The 16,743-nt window shown below is 36.9% G+C and overlaps 1 long non-coding RNA gene across 1 annotated transcript; it reads right to left on the reverse strand.

Annotated features, from left to right (window-relative positions):
* Window positions 1-3,143: 3,143 nt before the first annotated feature.
* Window positions 3,144-3,929, reverse strand: LOC142164835 (uncharacterized). The gene is made up of 2 exons (XR_012695908.1): window positions 3,707-3,929; window positions 3,144-3,409 (listed from the first exon to the last, which is right to left on the reverse strand). It is a non-coding gene; the product is annotated as an uncharacterized LOC142164835 (long non-coding RNA).
* Window positions 3,930-16,743: the final 12,814 nt, after the last annotated feature.

Raw genomic sequence — 16,743 nt, forward strand, 5'->3', positions numbered from 1 at the left:
GCTCAAAGTATTATATGATGTGATGGTTATTGAGTGTACTTCTCTATGTGAGGTTGTGAGTTCAAATCTTATGTCAATCTTGTTGTTTTTTCCTTTTTTTTCTAGAAGTAGACGCCCATGGGAGATGGGCATATCTGGTGTTATTTTTTGTGTATTAATTAAGTACTTTTCTTTTTATTTCTTTTTTTGTTTGGTTAATTCTTTCAAAATTTTCACATTGAAATTCCTATTCTTCTTTTGTCGCTGTAAAATCTTATATGATTAAACAAAATATGTATATTAAAATTAGTAGTGGTGTATGATGTAGCATATAATCAATGAGTTAAACTGATCTCAATATTTTTAACATGAAAAATAGATATAGATGTAAGAAAATTACTATTTAAAAAAACAAAAATTTGAACTTATAATTCCAAAAGTGCAATGGGTACGCAATCATAAGAACTAAAGGTTGAACCCGTAAAATTTATATTCTGGATCCACCTCTTCTTAATAGTACACTCATCCTACCAAAATTCTGGATCCGCCTATGATCGTCCATTATCTTATGAAAGTCTTGTTCTTTGTTATGAAATTTTTTACTTGAGAACATAACTTGTTCTGTTATTAGTTCAAAATGCTAAAAGATTTTTATGACAGAAATAATTAGTTACCCAGCTCTTCATACTTAAAACACATTCGGAAACGTCGTTCCATCTTAATATAAATATTTTAGTTGCACAATTCATTTTTGCTTAACCCTCGACATTGATTATCCTTAATTCTTTTCTACTCCGTATTTTACTAACGTCAGAGTACATGCATTAGCCTTTAATAATATTAAGTTGTGGCTCTATGCTCTATCATCTTATCAGTAAAGTAGGTGGAAACTAAAGAGATTCAAGAGTGAGTTTACAGAGAACTACTTCATCTATTACATTGAGATTCTTTAAATACAAAATGGAGGAGCAGGGTTGCTCAGGTACAAAAGGAAAAAAGGATCCTAAAGGATCGCAATCAAATATATATATTAAAGAATAAGGATTGTGGTCAAAAAAATAAATTACAGAATAATGAAAAAGATTACAGTGAATCAAATATAGAAAAAGATTATGTTGCCTTATTATGCCCCCGCAAGATAGGCGGTGACTCGACAACGCCAATCTTGGATTGATGACGAAGAAACATTGTAGCTGATACCACCTTAGTAAGAGAATCAACAAGCTGAGATTCAGAAGGAACATGATGAATAACCAGTATTTTGTCTCGGACCTGCTCTCGTATAAAGTGATAGTCAAGAGCTAAATGCTTCATTCGGTTGTGAAATATTGGGTTTTGACTGAGAAAAGTGGCTCCTAGATTATCACAACAGATTGTTAAAGTGATGGAGGTAGAGAAATGGAGTTCACTCAAAAGGTTGACAATCCAATTAGTTTCTGCGGCTGCATTGGCAATGGCCTTATATTCAGCTTCAGTGAAGGAGCGAGCAACCGTTCGTTGCTTCTTAGAAGACCAACTGATAGGTGAGACTACAAGGAACACAACGCAAGAAACCAATGGAGCACCTGTAATTTGGATTTCCACCTCAATTAGAGTCCGAGTAAGTAATGAGATGAAACGGGGCACGAGGAACAAGATAAAGAGAAAGGGTAGATGTAGCCTTGAGATAGCGCAAAACACGTTTGGCAGCTTGCCAGTGGAGGTGAGTCAGCTGGTGCATGAACTGTGAAAGCCGGTTGACAGCAAACGCAATGTCAGGTCGAGTGATAGAGAGGTATTGAAGAGCACCTACAAGCTAACGATATTGCTTTTGATCTGTAGGGGCAGATCAGATCCATTTGCAAGCTTAAGTACAATAGAGGCTGCAAGAGGTATAGTAACACCTTTGGCATCAAGCATATTGAACCCCTGAAGAAGATCAGTAATATACTTCTTCTGGGAGAGATAAAGACCTGTGATAGTTCGACAAACTTCAACACCAAGAAAATTAGTGAGTGCAATCAAGTCATTGAGCGAGAAGCAGGTAGCAAGCACTTAGCTGACTTGAAGTATCTTGGTGCTGGATGAACCCATTAAAATATTATCATCTACGTACAAAAGTAGGAAAAGAACAAAACCTGGACCACGCATTGTAAATAGAGAGGTATCTGATTTGGAACCAACAAACCCAATGGAACCAGAGGCTTATCCAGGATTTTAAGAACATGGGTGCACCATTATCTTTAAGATAAATACTTGGTTCAATTATATAAAATTTATGGTGATAACAAGTTGACGAGCAAACTATATTAATATTATATTTACAAAAAATATCATTCACTTTACAATTGTGCTCGACGAGTTTTCATAATTTGAAAATGGTCGATAATAGCATTATTACTTACAGTCTTGAATATCTTACGCTTTATATAGCAAACTAAACAATCATTTAAAAAATTATCATCTATCCTATTACTAAATAATTTTTGATGTACTTCATTGATGAGAATACTTTTTCCACGCTTGCGGTAGCAACAAGTATAAGCAAAGTTGACTTCACAAGTAAATAAATAAGTGGCCAAGTAAGATTCAATTTTATCTCTATCATCACTCTAGCAAAATCCTTAATTCCCTCTAGGTTTAGAAATCTACTATCACACTTTTGAGCATAGACAATGAAACTATCAAGTTAGAACCCGAGTTCTCGAAGCTTGTTATCACCAAACTCACTTGAATAATACTCTGTCAACTTCATTATCCTGCCCTTATCAAAATTATCAAATGAATCAATCGGATTCAAACTGGCCATACCAAGTAGTAAGTCAGTAGTCACAACATCTAAACGATCATTAAGCTCTTGAAATTCCAAATCAATAATCGTGGTAAACACATCCACATGAAAGTGATGTAAATATGAAACTTCGGATCTATTACGCTTCGATTTTCCTAGAGTATAGTCTTCATCTATTTTGGGAATTAGAATATCATGTTTACTACAAAATGAGCACACCTCATCCAACAAAGAGTTCCATTCAGTTTCTCTCATCATTTGTAATCTTTTCTTTGCAAGGTCAAGCATTCACATAGCATTAACAATATCTTGATCTTTCTTTTGTAAAGCGTTGTTCCATTCATTTGTAAATAACAACACCTTAAACATCAAGTGCAACATAAAAATAAATCCAAATTCTTGAATCTGGCTCAAAAGATTTTCCGCTGCAAATCTATCAAGATGATATGGACAGTCACACTTCATATCTTTAAGCACATTAACAATTGAAGGAAATAAAATCATAAAATTGTCCAAGGTTTTAAAATGAGACCCCCAACGAGTATCACCCGGTCATTGGAGGCCACCTTCTTGATTCAAATCTTGCCCCGTATAGACTTCTCCAAATTTAAGCAACTCTTCCAACTTATTTGCTTGATGTTGTCGAAGTGACTCCATGCGCTTAAATAAATATTTAATAGCATTCAAAACATTAGTCACAACATAAAAGAAATTATCTACATTCGAATACTTTTTAGAAAGAGCTACAAGTGTTAGTTGCAATTGACGAGCAAAATAGTGAATACAATATGCAGAGGGAGTATCTTGCAAATTTTAAAACTTGAGACCATTTATTTTTCCTTGCATGTTACTAGTTCCATCATAACCCTATCTATGTATATTGGATTTACTTAAAGAATGATCCAAGAGCAAAGAATAAATTATTTTTTGTAATGATGAGGAAGATGTATCACTCACGTGGACAATACCCAAGAATCGCTCTATATTGGCATTCTTTCTTTGGGATCCGGTTCAAAAGATTTCAAATCAATCACTTTATCCACATTTGAAAGTAGAGAAAGATTTGTCTCCCTTTGAACTTCCGGAGCAATTTGTGAACTCATGAATGGCCAACTAGCACTAGAACTTGGTTCACCATTTTTCGGCTTGGTGAGAAATCTATCCATTTTAATCTTATGGATTGTTCCTACAAAATTAAATATTCACACTTCTATTTAATCTATCTTAATTCAAATAAATCGTTAAACACAAACCAATCACATTAAAGCATATCAGTCAGCAGATGAAGAAGTTATGGCACAAAAATTAGGCATATGTATATGTATGTTTGAACTTACATACTTTAATTGTGTTTGTTGGAGCAAGTATTTCAATAACTAATAACTATATTGTTTGATATGTACAACTAAAAAATAAAACTAAAACTTGGACATAGGTCCCAAGTAACGGAAGCCAAAAATCTACCAATGCCTCACTTTCTCAATAACTCACTGTTTTAAGCATTTTCTCAAACACAATATGTGCACAAATTCAATAAACTATCAAAATTCAAGACTTCAAAGCCCTATCTCTCCCAAATTTCTACTAGAAATAGAATTCAAAGGCTTCTCATTTCAGAAATAAACAATCATAACCATTATCAACAAGACAAAATCTCGGCAAGAGATTCAAACATTGAGCAAAACAAACAAAAAAAAGAGTGAGAAATAACAGTGAGTGAATTGAAATACATGGAAAGGATAGAGAGATAGAGTAGTTACATACATGAATATTTTAGAGGAATGTGAAGGAGAAATTGCTGCTTTCTTGAAGAATTCACATTCCACAGTCACATAATAGCCGATATATATATATATATATATATATATATATATATATATATATATATATATATATATATATATATATATATATATATATGAGAGAGAGAGAGAGAGAGAGAGAGAGAGAGAGAGAGAGAGAGAGAGAGAGAGAGAGAGAGAGAGAGAGTTAAGAGGGAGACAGTGTATTTTGTTTTTAGGGATCTGATATTGATCGATTATACCCAAATTTCCCCTAAAACATGGGATCTGTTTTATCCAAAAATGGACTTTTAAATATTTAAAAAAACAACTAAATTAAAAAAACGTAAAGTAACAGGGAATGGATCCCTTAACCAGGGGTATATAGGGGATCCAACTTACTAGTGTACCAAGGTAGTCATTTGAACATGGGTGGCCACAAACATATTTATATAGATAATTTTAAAATTGGTACTGTTTATACCTAGTCTAGGGAGGAGAGCATGGGTGCATGTACCTCACCCCCTGCACATAAATCCGCCCCTGAATGGAACATATGAAATTCTTAAACTCAATATACCAAGCTCGAGGTGCTTGACGAAGACCATAGATTGACTTGCGAAGTCTGCAAACATCAGAGGGGTATTGATGGTTCACGAAACCAGGGGGTTGTTCCATGTAAACTTCCTCTTCTAAAGTGCCTTGCAAGAAGGCATTATTAACATCAAGCTCATAGAGAGGCCACTTGAAATAAGTGGCAAATGTGAGAATGAGCCGAATGCTACTAGGCTTGACTACGGGACTGAATGTGGTTTTGAAGTCAATGTCAGAGCGTTGATGGAAACCTTTTGCAACTAACTGAGCCTTTAAACGATCAATGTTTCCATCTGCTTTTTTTTTTACCCGAAATACCCACTTGCACCCAATAACATTTTGTGTGAATGAGGGAGGTACTAGACTCCAAGTTTCGTTCATCACAAGCGCACCAACCTCTTTCTGCATTGCATCTCGCCATTCTTTAGATTTGGCTGCCTGCTTATATGTGTGAGGAGTGATCATGGAACCTGTGAATACAACTAAAGCCGAGTAATCAAGAGGCTTATTTGGTTTAAAGATGTTATGTTGAGAATGAGTAACTATACGAGCAGGCTCAAGAATAGGGCTACTTACCTGCTGCAAAGGAGAGCTGGAAGCATCTTCACTCAATACCGAAGTAGAGGTGGACTGTGATTGGACTGGAGACTCATGAGAATTGGTGGTTGAAGACAAACTAGAAGTAGCAGGTGGTGAAATGATGGTGTCTGATGGCTGCAACAGAGGAGCTAACATGGCAGGGGGTAGAGAAAGGTTATGTGAAGTGATTGTAGTATTGTTCTGATCATGAGAGGTATGGGGTAAGTGATCAGTGGGTACAACATCAAGCTAGATGTGGAGATTAGATTCAGTTAGCCTTGGTAAAGAGGAGAACATGGTGGCAAAATAGAAGTTTTTTTCTAAGAAAACAACATCGTGGGAAAGGAAAAGCTTAGAGGTAGAAGGATCAAAACATTGGTAGCAATGATATTTGATGGAATAGCCAAAAAAGACACAAGGTTTGGATTTTGGAACAAGTTTATGGTTAGTATAGGGACATAGCCAAGGATAGCACAAGCAACCAAATGCGCGAAGTGATTTATAATTTGGAGGGGTATGAAACAGAGATTCATATGGAGATTTTCCTTGTAGTAGGCGTGGTCATTCTGTTTATAAGATAGACAGTTGTTCAGCACGCGTAAAGCCAGTATGCAAGTGGTATGGAGGCTTGATGTAAAAGAGTCGAAGTTATTTCCATAATATGATGATGGCGTCGTTCAGCACTACTAACTCTTTGAGGAGTGTAGGGGGTGAGAAAAGGTGTTGAATTCCTATATTTGAAAGTGTTTTTGTGAGACCCTCATATTCTCCACCACCATCAGAATAAACAGTAAGAATTGGAACAATAGAATATTTTTCAACAAGTAATCTGAAGTTGATAAAAATTAAAACAACATCAGATTTCCTTTTTAAAGAGAAAACCCATATGTATTTGGTGAAATGATCCACAAAGATAATATAGAAGTGAAATCCATGAGATGATGTGACTGGAGAAGGTCCCTATACATCAGTAAATAGTAGTTCTAGTGGTCTTGAAATTTTTAAAGTTGATTGTTTAGATGGTAAATGATGACTTTTATAGCAAAGACAAGAATTACAATAATCTTGATAAGAATTGAAAACTGACAAATTAAATTGGGAGACAATTGACTTGAGAAATTTTAAACGGGGGTGACCAAGATGACGATGCCAAAGGGTGAACAAGGAATTGTTGGCAGAAGAAGCAAGATAGGCTGGTGGTGGTGGCGAGGATTCAGCCAATTCATAAGTTTGAGCTTTATTCGGGCCTTGAGCCAAAGGTGCTCCCGTGGTCAAATCCTTCACAACAAAGAAAGTAGGAAAGAACTCAACATATGTTTTATTTTGATCGCAAAATTGAGGAACAGATATTAAATTGCGCTGAATGGAAGGAGCACATAAAACATTTTTCAAAACAAAGTTTCGAGAAGTAGAGAGAAGAGTAGTATGTCCTGTATAGGTAATTTTAATACCATTACCATCACCAGTGATTACATCATCGGTACCAGTGTAGTCTGAGTAAGCCTACAGGTTCTGTGTGTCAGAAGTAATGTGGTGTGAAGCCCCAGTATCCATGACCCAATTAGAATTTCCTGATGGTCCCTTAATTGAAAAGTTGGATTGGGGATCATTTGCATTATGAGAGATTGACCGACAAATATTGGCAATATGTCCAATTTTCACATATAACTAGCATTGAACTCGAGGTTTATTGCTGTTGGAAGTGGATGAGCGCCAATTTTGCTGGCGATTGGAGTTGCCAGTAGATTGATTCAGAGGGCAATTGTTGTTTTCATTGGAAGACTATTGATAGTTCCTTCGGTTGTTATTGACATTGTAGTTGTTACTGCTATTATAGTTGTTATGTCGTTGTGGATGGTGATTTTGCTGGTTGGATCTTTGGATATATTGGGCTGTGATGGCAGCAGATTCTTGTCGATGATAAAGGAAAACTTCATGACTGCTTAGCTTGTCGAAAAGCTCTTCAAGGGTTATGGGTGTGTCTCTGGCGCGAATAGCAGGACTCATCTCATTGTATTCAGGACCAAGGCCACTAAGAACCTTTATCACAAGGGTAGCACTATCAATAGGGGATCCAGTAATGGCAATTTCATCAGCAAGGGCACGTATCTTATTGAGATATTGAGCGATTGGCTTGGTACCTTTAACAAGGTGATTGAGAGAGTCTTGGAGACCATAGACTCTTGTTTGCGACTTGTTTGTGTACTGTTGAGTGAGTTTTGTCCAAACAACATAGGCATTGGGCGCCGTGGCAACAAGGGGCACAATAGTGGCATCAACTGACGCCATGATGGAATGTCGAATAAGACTATCTTGTCGGAGCCAATTTTTGTAATTTGGTTCTGTGGCTGACGGGCATGGAATTATTCCATCAATGTATGAAACAAGATCATATCTAAGAAAAAACATCTCATGTTGTGCTTTCCATGTTAGAAAATTGCTGCTACCAGTCAACTTGATTGGAAGTTGAGAGGTTGGGTTGATTGTGACAAACTGGAATCAGTAGATGAAGTTGGCACAATTGGGGTGGTTACTGAACTTGAGTTGACAGTTATGGTAGCGAAGGAAAGTTGAATAACACTAGCAAAGGAAAGGATAGGGAAAAATAAATCGTCAGAGCGTAAAGGCTCTTGATACCATAAAGAGATTCAAGAGTGAGTTTACAGAGAACTATTTCATCTATTACATTGAGATTCTTTAAATACAAGATGGAGGAGCAAGGTTTCTCAAGTAAAAAAGGAAAGAAGGATCTTAAAGGATCACAATCAAAGATATATATAAAAGAATAAGGATTGTAATCAGAAAAAATAAATTACATAATAATGAAAAAGATTACAGTGAATCAAATATAGAAAAACATTATGTTGCCTTATTAGAAACCTTGAAAAATAGGGTTCAAATCCCAGATAATAATACTAGGTGAATTTTACCTATGTCTTGTTGGACCTGTGTTGGTCAGTGGAATATATATATATATATATACTCTAATGTATAACAACTCTAATAAGGGAAAATAGGTGTTTGGTATGTTCCATTTTCCACTATTTGGTTGCACAAAATAGTTTGGAAAATATTTTTCTACATATCACATTTTTCTGAAATTGGAGAAAAATGACTTCCCTAGACAAAAGTTAGGAAAATATTTTCCAAAAACTCCACTTACCCTCACATCTAACCCCAACCCCCCACCTCACAAAAATTTTTTTTACTTCTTTTTTGTATTTTTGATTTTATGTTTTTTCTGCACCCCTCCCCCCCCCTCCCCCCAAAAAATATTTTATATATATATATATATATATATATATATATATATATATATATATATATATATATATATATATATATATATATATATATATATATATATATATATATATTCAGTTTTGGTTTTTTATTTTTCAGTTTACAGGTTCGAAAGTTTACGAGTTCCAAAGTTATGAGTTCGAAGGTTTATGTGTTTGGAAGTTTGCGAGTTTAGAAATTATAGAGTTTACGGGTTTGAAAGTTTAGCGGTTCAGAAGTTTATGAAATTTGTGGGTTCGGAAGGTTGTTGGTTCGAAAGTTTATGGCTTCATGTTTATTGTATCTAAATTATCATTTATGAATACTCTTGAGAAGTTATTTTCCTTAATTTGCGTACCAAACACCGAAAAATAAGTAAGATTATTACTTGTTTTCTCGTTATACCAAACACACCCATAAAGCTCCCGGAGGACGGGCAATTGAAGATACATGACCTTTTGGTTGTTTTTCCTTGTAATCAAGTAGTGATTGAGTTCCCGGTCTTAAATAGTACGTTTGGTACAGTTGTATTAAAAAACACTGCAAGATTAAATGTAAACATAATGTGAGGATCTGTATCTTCCAATCTGCCTTGTAGCACATACAATATTAATGTTATAATGCAGTAATTTGTAGTCTCTTCAATCAGTACACAAATTCTTGAGTCTTTTCTAGCTTGAGTTCTGACTCTCTATATATATATGCCTATTTCTGCAACGAGTTTACATGACAAGAGCGTCAGCATATATATAAAGATATGTGCTTATAAGTTTCATAAGGACGCCCAAAGGACAAACAAACTTTACCTCCCAAGTAAAAAGGTTGTGAGTTTGTTTTCTCCTGAAGGAAAAACTTTTACAGTTCTAAGCGAGTATCTTCATGTCTTCAGAAGTTAGGATGATAATGCTTTTGCTTGTTTCATACCTTGAATGCTCTATATATAGATGCATTACTTTAATTTAAACCATTTTAAGTGAACTCCATTTTTAAATGCTCTAAAAACACATTATATTGGACTTGTATATAATTACTGAGGCTGTTGTTGTCTACTTTCAATAAATTGGGAGAAAGACATAACACCGGAAATAGTCAATTTAATTTCAGCTCTTTGGCCTGACATCAATTTTTCTTTTTTTAAACCCCTCCCAAATTAAGAGGATCTATAATGTTTACACACTTTCCCTCCAGTGTGACTCGAACCCAAGACCTAACGGTCGTGGGTGGAGATATTTTTACCAACTGAGCAAGCCTCACTTGTATAATATCACATCAATTGAACTTCAAAGTGTAAGATCACGACCAAACACATAATGTGCTTCCTCACCAAATGCATGCTGGAATATAATGGAGTTGTGATTTGAGCTTTTTAGTTGCTTTATTCGTGGTTTGTAGTTAAATCTCAAGTTTGGATGGAGGAGACAGGACTAGGCCAAAACAGGTCAGGTGAGCTAGGACTAGATTGAAAATGACTTCCACTCAATTAATACTATGTGCTGCAGATAATGATTTAGCCTTTCAATCTAAATTGAGGTCTCTTAGCTTGTCCAGTCTCCTCTGAAAAGCAAGTAAATTTCTTGCCCTGCACTTGTAATTCTGGACCCATATATCTGTGACATTTTTATTAGGTAATTGTTGGCTAGGTCATGGCATTGAAATCTGTCAAAGCACATGGGTCTTCATTTCAGCACATTGTAATAAATTGTAGTTGTATCATCATATATATATATATACCGTGGATCCTACATAAGACAGAATCAGGAATTATTCTTTAATGCATGTACTGTGATATTGGTCTTATAAATTCTTATGCCGCGCGCTAACCTCAATTATAATTGAACGAAATACCGGTTTGGAAACAATATTATGTTCCTTTTGCAGGCAAAAAATGTGAGAAGAAGTATAAAGTTTTGAGGAAGAAAATGACCCCTCTGATCTGTTATTAGATGTATTTACTACGTAGTGTCTTTGATTTTTGATGATTGACTAGCTACTTGTTGCAAGAGGAGTCCCTTCAATCTTGTGATAAGCCAGTCCACCACCTCTAATATATTATATATCTGGTGACCCTCCCACTTGCAGGAGCACTAAAATCCTTAGTGAAAGAAAGTCACCGGGGGTATCTTGATTCTTACTTAATGTTTGGACAAAAAGTGATGCTTCTCTTTCTTTTCATCTTTTGGTTGATTTATTCAACTAGTCAAGTTCCTACCATTTCTGATAAGTTATGTGTCTTGCTATGTTTTGATGATTTAACAAACTTTGTTGAGAACCAGATAGGGAACCTGTTCCACATCCTATGAGTGCTCAAAGAACAACAAGTCTCAAGTCTGGGACATATTCCAACATTCAGAGTCCAAGAAACAATAGAAGTAACAGATCGACATCAGTTCCCTTGCTAACAGTACCAGTCAACTCCCCACAGCTATAAAGTGACTTCAACTGTTCCTCTGCACACACGCAACAGTGCAAACAATGGAGCAGTCACTTTATGGGGAATGCCTTTGTACCAAACATGCTTGCATCATTCAAGTGATGTCACTTATGCAATATTAACATGAAGCAAAGACAAAACATTACACTTGCACACTCTAGAATTCATCAAGCTCTCTCCCAAGTGCATTGCCAACCTGCAAGTGACATTCAAGGCGTCAAGAACAAAGAGCAACATAATGAAGGACCTGTTTCCTACATTGAGTCATTATATGTCCCTAGTTGTGTAGTATCTTTGTCAAAGTGATTTACTTGTAATTACTACTTAGCTTAGTTAGAAGCATTGTGTAGGAAACCTTTGTAAAATCATAAACATGTGTTTGTGTCTTGGCTAGAGTTAGTCGAGTTGTAAGCTCTGTAATAGAGTTATTACAAAGGGGCTTGTAATAGAGTTATTATAAGTTAGTGAGGGATTAAGAGGTTACTTCCTAGGTTACAATAGTTTGTAATCTGAAGTTTGCTCAATAGTAAAGTTGAAATCCTACAAGGGTAGGTCGTAGTTTTTAATCCTGTGAGCTGGAGTTTTTCACGTAAAACTCTATTATGTTATTTACTTACAGTTATGTAAGTGTGTTCTGTGGGAACTAATAGAGAACCTGGTTCTCTATATAAGTTTGGTGGACCCTTAGTTTCAATCAATTGGTATCAGAGCAGGTTCTTTCTATCATGCTAACACCTAGAAAGGATCCTCATGGCTGCTCCACCAAACTTCGAAGAAGGTCAATCCACCTACAGACCACCAAGATTCAATGGCCAATACTATGGATGGTGGAAGACAAGGATGTATGACTTTATCATAGCTGAAGATTCAGAGCTCTGAGATGTTATCTGCGACGGTCCTTTCGTTCCTATAAAAACCATTGGGGAACCAGTAGTGAAAGTTCCCAAGTCTAGGAAGGAATACAGCGATGCTGACCTCAAGGCTATAGAGAACTTTCGAGCAAAGAAAATCCCCGTCTGTGGCATTGCGCCAGATTAATACAACAGGATTTTGGCTTGTCAATCTGCCAAGGAGATCTAGGAAGCTCTCCAAACAGCACACGAAGGGACAACTCAAGTCAAGCAATCAAAGATTGATATGCTAACCACTGAGTATGAACTCTTCAGGATGAAGGACGATCAGTCCATTCAGGACATGCACACTCGCTTCACCTCTATCATAAATAAGCTTCATTCCCTCGGAGAAATCATTCCAAGGAACAAACTTGTCAGGAAAATACTCAGCGTATTACCTGGTTCCTGGGAAAGCAAAGTAAATGCTATCACGGAGGCAAAGGATCTACAAAAGCTAACCATTGATGAACTCATTAGTAATTTGAAAACTTATGAAATGAAGAAGAAAAAGGATCATGAGAGAAGAAAGCCCAAGAGGGAGAAGAACCTGGTCCTCAAGATAGACAACAATGAATCAAGTGGTGAGGATGGTGATATGGCTTACTTGACAAAGAGATTTCAGAAGATGGTCCGCAGAAATGGAGGTATTCCAAAGAAGGGCAGCTCCAGCAAGCCAAGAGGATATGACTTATGTCATAAGTGCAGGAAGCCAGGACATTTCATCAAGGATTTTTCCCTTCTCAAGCAAGACCAGTACAAGCACAACATAGACAAAACAGCCAAGAGGAACCCGGTTCCTGACAAAAGATTTAAAAGAAAAGAAGTTGCCGACAATGTTGTGAAACAAGTTTCTGCTGCATGGGGAGACTCTTACAACGAATCGGGAGAAGATGATGCACAAGGTGACACCTCCATGATAGTAGTCGAAAGCGAAACAACTGATTATGATTCCATCTTTGTCCTGATGGCAAAATCTGATGATGATGAAGATAATGATGATGATGAGGTAAACTTTCTAGACGTTCAGAGAAATCTAAAGTCTTACTCTCAGAAAAAGCTCATATCCTTGGGAAATGTTGTAATTGACTCTTATCACAATCTTATAAACGATAAAAATGCCTTAACTATAGAGTTAGGAGAGGTAGAAAATGAGAGAGATGATTTGGCAGTTGTAGTGGCCGACCTAAAAGAAACCATCGAGAATCTAGTGAAGAAAAAAATGTTCTGATTAAAAAGGCTGAAAACATAGAGAATAAGAGAGATGACTTGTTAGTAGTCATCATGGACCTAAAAGAAACAATACATGAATTAAAAAAAGGAAACAGTTATAGGATTGTCCAAAAGGGGAAGGAAGTTGCAAGTGAGGCACACATTAAGCTTGAAAATAAACTACAATCCGTGAAATCTAGTCTGTGTGCTGAACTTGAAAGAAACAGACAGCTTCAAGAAGATCTAGGCAGAGTTAAAAATGACCTCGAAAAATCTGTGGACCTGGTCCTCTTATACAATTGCTACCATGTATACAAACAATGGTGGGAACATGCAGGGCGTCAGGTTCCAAAGAGAAAAGACTCCCTACAATCCACATAGAAAGTATGTTACTGTCCCTGATAACTGGCTTTGCACTCACTGTGGAAACATTGTTCACGTTAAAGAAAACTATAAGGCCAAAATTCAGTCCCAATAGAAAAACAAGGTGTTTGTTGAAAAGGCAACTACTACTAAGGAACTTGGTCCCTCCGTTAAAAACGTATACTGTCTGCCTGGACAAAAAAGTTTAATTCGATCATTTCCTCACTACAAGGGACCCAAACTTGTTTGGATTCCTATGTCTAATCCTTGATTCTCTTGTGCAGAGAGCAGTAAAAGGAAGCAGCCAAAAATGGATAGTGGTTGTTCTAAGCACATGACTGGAAGCATCAATGATTTTCTTTCACTCAAAGCCCTTCAAGTAGGGAGTGTGTCCTTTGGCAATGGAAAAAATGGGATACATTCTGGGAGTAGAAAGAATTGATAAGTCACTCACCCACTTGAAAATATGTACCATGTGAACATCTTGAAATATAGCCTACTGAGTGTTTTCCAAATCTGCGACAAAGGAAACAAAGTGGAATTTGTGTCAAAAGTCTGCACAATTACAAACCTTGTGACTGGTGAAGTGGTCCTGATGGCAAAAAGATACAAGAACATTTGTGTTGCTGATTTTGATTCCTTGTAAAATGGGGATCTCATTTTCCTGAGTGTTGTTGATGATGATGTTGAACTATGGCACAAACGATTGGGTCATGCAAGATTTACGTTATTGAACAAACTGGTCAGGAAGGACCTGGTTCGTTGCCTGCCGATGTCAAGTTTCAAAGACCACAAGGTGTGTGATGCATGTGTAAAAGGAAAGCAAGTCAGGTCTTCTTTCAAGCCCAAAAAGGATGTTAGCACATCAAGGCCACTCGATCTCCTCCATATGGATCTGGGTGGACCTATGAGGGTGCCAAGTAGAGGAGGAAAGAAGTACATTTTTGTTATAGTGGATGACTATTCTAGATTCACCTGGACCTTGTTCCTCAAAACCAAGGATGAAACTTTTCCAGTGTTTGTTGCACCCGTGAAGAAGATCCAAGTTAATGTGAGCCACAATGTTGCGTGCATAAGATTTGATCACGGCACAGAGTTCAATAATGAAAAATTCGACGAATTCTGTGCTGAAAATGGCATAAGTCATAATTTCTCAGCTCCAAGAACACCTCAACAAATTGGTGTTGTGGAGAGGAAAAATTGGACTCTTGAAGAGATGGTGAGGACAATGTTGATTGACAGTGGCATTGCTAAAAATTCTGGGCAGAAGCAGTTAACACTGCATGCTATTTGCTGAACAGGTGCATGATCAGGTCCCTCCTGAACAAGACTATAAATGAACTGCTTAACGGAAGGAAACCCAAGCTAACACATTTGAGAATATTTGGCTGCTAATGTTTTGTTCTCAATAATGGTAAGAAAACTCTTGAAAAATTTGATGCCAAAAGTTATGAAGGAATCTTTTTAGGCTATTCATCACAAAGCAAAGCATACAAAGTCTACAACAAAAGAAGTCAATGTATTGAGGAAAGTATACATGTGATCTTTGATGAATCACACCACCTACGTGGGAATGATTCATATGATAAGATTGATCAAGACAGGGAGCATTCAACAGTCCCTGGTGAAGTCATTGATATGGCAAATGGAAAGGCTGACATGATGAGCTACATCAAGGAATCAAATGATGATGATGTAACAGTCTCTCCAGTAGATGTAGAGGAACCTGGCTCCTCGATCAAAACAACTGAAGCTGAGAACAGAGTTGTTGATGTTGTGCAAGGAACCCTAGATGCTGAGCTGAGAAGTGGAGCTCACATCAACCACGGGTCACATTCAGAAGTACCTAGAGCCTCTCATAATGAGATTCAGGTGTCTAACTGGAAGCACAAAATCTCACACCCTCTTCAAAATGTGATCACTCCTTTCGACTCAAGGATTCAAACTAGATCGAAGTCGAGAAACTCACTTGCCTTCTTAGCCTTTCTCTCTCAAGTTGAGCCCAAATATATCAAGGAAGCATTGAAAGAAGCTGACTGGATTAGTGTTATGTAATATTAACTCCGTCAATTTGAGAGGAATAACGTATGGCACCTGGTTCCTCGACCAACTGACAGAATTTTTAAAGGAACCAGGTGGGTATTCAGAAACAAACTTGATGAGTTTGGGAACACAACAAAGAACAAGGCAAGGCTGGTAGTTCAAGGGTACAATCAAGAAGAAGGGGTTAACTATGATGAAACTTTTGCCCCAGTTGCTCGAATGAAGGCCATCAGAATCCATATTGCATTTGCATCCCATATGGAATTCAAATTGTTCAAAATTGATGTCAAAAGTGCATTTCTGAATGGCTTTCTAAAAAAAGAAGTCTTCGTCAAGAAACCTCCTGGATTCGAATGTCATGAGCATCCTGAGCATGTTTTCAAACTCAACAAAGCCTTGTATGGGCTGAAGCAGGCTCCTCACGCATGTTATGAAAGGTTGTCCAAATTTCTCCTAGAAAATGATTTTACAAGAGGAAAAATTGACAACACCTTATTTCTGAAGAAACTGAGGAGGAACCTGCTCATTGTGCAAGTTTATGTTTACGACATCATCTTTAGTGCAACAAATGATTCTCTGTATGAGGAGTTTGCAAAGCTCATGGGAAGTGAGTTTGAAATGAGCATGAAGGGGGAATTGAATTTCTTCTTAGGCCTGCAAGTCAAGAAAACTCCTAAGGGCACAATGATAAGTCAGCAGAAGTACATCAAAGAGCTTCTAAAGAGATTTGAAATGGAAAGCTCAAAAGTCATTGACACTCCTATTACCACTACCACTCGAGTGGACATGGATTAACCTGGTTCCCCTGAGAACGATACC

This window comes from Nicotiana tabacum, chromosome 10 (assembly GCF_000715075.1).
Source record: "Nicotiana tabacum cultivar K326 chromosome 10, ASM71507v2, whole genome shotgun sequence".
Taxonomy (NCBI): Eukaryota; Viridiplantae; Streptophyta; class Magnoliopsida; order Solanales; family Solanaceae; genus Nicotiana; species Nicotiana tabacum.